General features: G+C 43.0%; 1 non-coding gene across 1 annotated transcript; it reads right to left on the reverse strand.

Annotated features, from left to right (window-relative positions):
- Positions 1–3576: 3576 nt before the first annotated feature.
- Trnav-cac lies at positions 3577–3649 on the reverse strand. The gene has a single exon. It is a non-coding gene; the product is annotated as a tRNA-Val (tRNA).
- Positions 3650–5645: the final 1996 nt, after the last annotated feature.

Raw genomic sequence — 5645 nt, forward strand, 5'->3', positions numbered from 1 at the left:
TCTTCTTTCTGCCTTCAATGTTTATCTGTTTACCCTTCTGTACATATCTCCTACTTGTTGAGCGCATGCTCCTTCACTAGCGTGATTATGCGCATTTTATTATTGTTGTTGTTTCACAATGAAGACCTTGTTATTGAGGATCACTCACTCACATCCGGAGGCGCCATAATTACTGGGGTCATGATGAGGGTGATAGCCAAACACATGAGATAAAGTGCTTCAGAAAACAGTGTTTCACATTTGCACGACCAGCCACTCGCGGCCACAGCGCGCAGAGAAAGAAGAGATGCTTTGAATGACATCATCCGACGCCATCTTGGTAGTCCGGGTCTTCAAGTTATTCAATGAACAGTAGAATTCTTTCTGTCATTGAAGATGCAACATGGAGGCGAACGGAGCAAACTAAAAGAAAAAAGTGAAGAAGACCTTTTTGTTCCGTTTGACGAATAAAAGAAAAGAAAAACGGACTTTCCTCTGGGTTAATTTTTTTTAAAGGCTATGCTAGTCTTCTATCTCTCACCGATACCCATCCCCCCTCAAGCCACACACATACACTAAGTCGACCCAGTAGACTTAAAAATATAGTTTCAGCTGGGGAAGAAAGATCCACAAGATTTCCCAAATAGGATTTTTAGAAGACATGTAAAGACGCTCTCAGTTCTTAGTGGCTGTACGCCTGTACCAGAGGTAGGGGCCCGAGTTACAGCCCCTGCTCCCCTAGCGTGAGACTGAGTTATCCCACTTTACCTTTTCCACCCCCGCCAACCCACCCACCCCCACATACGCACCCACAGTGATGGACTGATGATGGATGGGAAGCTACTCTATCCGAGCTTATCTCGTCCATTTGTCTCCCTTTGGGGAAAGAGTCGTGCTCGGCAGGGGGCGCTGTGTGTAGGCTATTAAAGCAGATGGCTACTCACGGGTGAGATAATCCAGCCAACCATCGGGCGCGGGGCTGATAGTCGCGGTCACAGTCGTGTGGAAAGTCAACAAACAGCGCCACGGTCTGAGCGCCCAGGGCCGACAACTTGTAAACTTGTCAACAGGAGCATATGCATCGTGTACACACCGGACCCTGACGGGACTACAGCTGCATCGGTGTCATTAAAAAATAAATAAATAAGAGAGAAGACATTTCTTATCGCAGCTGTGAGTTTAAAACCTTACTCTGAAATAGAAACAGAAAGAGAGATAAAATTTTTATAAACAATTTGTTTGGTGGAACATCGCTAATCGCACAGACAAATCTTACATTTGTACACTGGAGGCTGCAAACTGAATAAAACTTATTAAGATTTAGCTGACTACTGATAAACATCCCCTCGGGTGCATAATTACAGTCTGTCACATGAGTCGGGTGATCACAATATTAAACTGAAGATATTATCATTGTGATATTTTCCAGTGTGTACATGCTGTCTCTGAAATGTTTAATTTTGTTTTCTTCATAGACACTACAAAATAACAGGCAACATGACTGCACCACTAGGTGATTAGAGAATGTACACATTGATTTTTTAACAATTTAACTATTGTGTATTTATTTGAAATGTTTATTTTTATCATCATTTTGAACACTGGTAGACCCAGCAGATCATTAGTAACTCCAGTGGTCAGCCTGACTGTCAAGTGAAAATAAATTTCACACAGGAGCTTGCTACAGACACTGCCTTTGAGTATAGTGGTGCTCTGATTTTTATCACAAACTTTATAAACATTAATTCAGCAGACTTCATTTTACTAATTCTCTAGTTCATGGTATCTTCTTGGTGTGACAAGTGGTGGTGTTTGTTTGATATCCAGTAATAATCAATATCAAGTAACATTTGAGATGAAGTAACCCCACATTGATAAAAGCAATGTTACTAGCCACAAGACAGTTATAAACTCCAACAACTTCAAGCAGTTTTTGAGAAGTGGATTTTAGCCTACAACCTATGTACAGGTGTTGACTGTTGTACCTGTCAGGTGGCATCTGTTTACAGGGCTGCCTGCCTTGAGATGATATAATCTTAGATGAAGGCTCGGTGTAAAACATCAATGCCCACCTCCTTCTCCTTCAAGTTTGTAACAACTGAAACCCTTATTACTCCTGTCTTGAAATGGATAGTTGTGGCCCAGTCACAGTTATCCTGGTTTATGGTCACGTGCAGTGCAGGGGATTGGTCTCCTCTTCCCTGCTTCATTGTTTCCAGTTATTTGTTGTTTCTCGTGGTCGTCTGCTCCTTCTGTTTGTTGTCTTCTCTTTTGTCACGGTGGAGCTCGAGTCTGTTCCCGCCTGGAATGTGGCGACAGTGTGTTCATAACGAGGGGTGTGTGGGTTGGACTGGGGTCAGCTGTATGTGACCCCTCTCTCCCCCAGCTCCCACTCTCACATTACCAAGCAAAGTTAGGGACAGAAAACCAGATTCTCTAAACTCTAAAGGCTTTGAACATAGTAGTCAGCATATTAGAATTTTTGAGGATAACTCAAGTACAAAAGGTAGTAATCTTAAGACTTTTTTTTTTTTTTTTTTGGAAACTTCTGGACCTTTCTTTTATTTTCATTTCTTCTCATACTCTTTGTTTTTCGTTATTTATCTTCATCTTGAAAGCATTTCAATTGAGCCCTAGGCTGAGGACCAGGCTGTATGGTTAAAACAAAAAGTTTGGCAGCGTTGGACAAAGGCACACAGACGATGTGTCCACAATCAGGTGCTCCGTTTGAAGACTGCAGCTTCTCAAACAAGTTCCATTTGAGAACCTCGCCCTTTGCGGACGCCTGGCCTCCCTCGTGCCCGACCCGTGGCGCTAATTATAGCGATTAAAATGGCGACGCCTCCCTCCTTGCGTCTTTCCCAGAGCAGGTCAGCTGACCTGTTTGCACGGGTCACACAACACAGGTCAGCGGTCTGACCCTCGCTCTACAGTTTGGTAGAAAATGGTTTTGTGCGAGCAGGGACCTGTTTGCGCGCGGTCGGACCTTTCTTTGTTACATTCCGACAAAACAACGGTTGATCGGTCGTGGCGGTGTTTAAAGGCGCGCAACTGCCGCTGGCGACGGTCAACACGTGAGAGTAGCTGCCCCTGACAACCGCAAGGATCTTTGGGAAGCTGCGAGCCCTCGACAGTCGACGATAAATATTGGGCGGCTCCCATCACACTGGTGAGTGTGTCGGGGCTAAACATTGAGACATTCCAGTCCCAGCAAGGAAGTGGTTGGCAGAGACACAGGGGGGACAACTGTTTGCTCCTTTCAGCTAACGTTTAGTGTCAACCACTGAAAGTAAACTTTTCGTTGTATTGTGTCCCTTGTGTTTACATAGTTATACTCTCAACACTCTTTATTTCTTTCTTCGTACATGTTCTCGTGCTTGTCTTTTTCTTTCTGCTTTTCCAGATCAGAACTTTGCTTATAATGTGATGTCACACCACAGGAACAGTTAATCACTTCAAGGAACAGTTCATTCACAAGTAAAAGCATCAATTTAGAAGCAGCACAAATCATCAAAACAGGTTAGAGACAGAGACTAGTTGACACGAGTTGCTCCGAAGCATACCATTTGTATGTAAAAAGATCAATACAGTACGGAGTGGTTCGGCTGGGGATTGAACCCAGGACCTCTCGCGTGTGAGGCGAGCGTGATAGCCACTACACTACCGAACCTGCTGGAAAAGCTCCGTGATAGATACTTTATTGTAGATAATGGTCGCTCTCTCTTTCTCTCCCTAACTGTGCGTGGAAGCCTAACTGTAGATGTAGGCGGGTGTTGATGAGAAAGAGAGAGAGTTCATACTCAGGTCTGGTTGGCATTTCAAATTTTTCACTAGTTTTAACGTGCTTCTCACCCTTCCGCATGCACTTCTTAATTTACATTTAATTAGCCAACATGTAATTGCAATGCCTGTGAAGCAGGTGAGGTAGCTGTTTGGCAACCGTATTGACCAACAGTAAAAGACAGTCAAAGCGAGTCAGCCTGAGTCTGCAATGTAGACTGTTCACATCTGATACATTAACCAGTTTCTTATTTGCACAAGTGTACACACCAGAAACAATAAACAATCATGTTTACTCTCATGCACAGCACACACACATATATATACACTATCTTTATCTCAAACCTCTATATCTCTCCCTCTCACACACACAAGGCATCACACACACAGTCTCTTTCTCTCTCATACTTAGTTGGTTTTGTTGTTGTTGGTGGTGTTGGAGCAGTCTCCTTGACGACGTCTGTGTTGTGAGCTTCCTCGCTGATGACAACGGTTCTCTTAAGAGAGGCTGGGCCACCTCACATCCCACCCCTGTGTAAATTACTGTTTCTATCAATGATGGTAGACACGAGTCGTATTGTTGAGGCTCACCAGACAAGTCATGCTGCTTCCGGGTGTAAGGGCGGTAATGCCCCTGAGGTCAAACAACAGCAGCTAGAGTTACGTGCCTTGATCAGGAAAACAGAAGGAGGCAGTGATGAAGATGAAGCAAGCACTCGTAATTTGTTTTCTTTTTATTATTACATGTATTGGAGAACAATGAATTTTTGTCTTCTGAAATGTCTTTTATCTTTATTTGTCTTGTAGAAACATTTATTTCCAGTCTTTTCTAGCTATTTATGTTTTCACAAACCTGCTGCTCAGTTTGCTATCATGATCGTCGTTGATTATGTTTAATCAATAATAACCAGTTATCGTATATAGTATATACCGTATATTACCAGAGTGGACACAAGGTTTCACAATTAATGTTTTGTGATGCAGTACACACCCACTTCCCTCAGCTGACCCAACCAGGGGTTGTGGGTTCGATGCTCATGCCGAACCCATATTTTTAGACATATAATTTCCTCTTAAATTGTTTTTCCCTTTCCCGGATTTCCTTCCTTTCCAGGACTCAATCCGTAGCTCACTTTAAATCACCTCTAACCTTGATCTCCAAAGGTCAAGGGGCATGACGATAACGGAGACACAGCTCTACTGCAGCAACTGAGAAACTACAGCAGGTCACGTGATACTGCATTGTAAGACGACCGAGCTGGTGCTACATCCTGCACGTCGCCTCATTACTGCTGACTTGTCGTCTGCTAGTTGACCCTGACCCTGACCCTGGTTGCGACGCTTGCAGTTCAGTCAAGTGACGTCACGATAATTACAATGCTCGCTTGTCGCCGACAAGTAACGGGCAATTCATACAATTCAAATACAGTGATACCTCGGTTCTCGAACATAATTCGTTCCGGGAGGACGGTCGAGAACCAAATTGTTCGAGAACCGAAGCAATGAAACCTATAGGAAATAATGGAAACTGGATTAATTCGTTCCAAGCCCCAGAAAATGCCTATTTACTGCACTAATTTGTATATAATATGTAGAAAAACATGAGTCTCAACAAGAAATAAGAAATAAAAGTGTATTTATTAAAACAAAAAAACAAAAAAAAAAAAAAAATGTACTGTACAGTACAGTAAATTGTGTTTCATTTACTGTACCTGTACCAAACTTTATGGCAGGAGGGAATGAATGTGGAGGGAGGAGGGAAGGGGGATGGTTATTGTTTTGAAGGGGAGTCCTCTTCAATAAAAACAGAGGGTAACTGCTCATCGGATGTTCGAGTTCCAAATATTTGTTCGGATTCCAAGACAAAATTTTCTCGAATTTCCTGG

The sequence above is a fragment of the Pomacea canaliculata genome, linkage group LG6 (assembly GCF_003073045.1).
Source record: "Pomacea canaliculata isolate SZHN2017 linkage group LG6, ASM307304v1, whole genome shotgun sequence".
In the NCBI taxonomy this organism is placed as follows: Eukaryota; Metazoa; Mollusca; class Gastropoda; order Architaenioglossa; family Ampullariidae; genus Pomacea; species Pomacea canaliculata.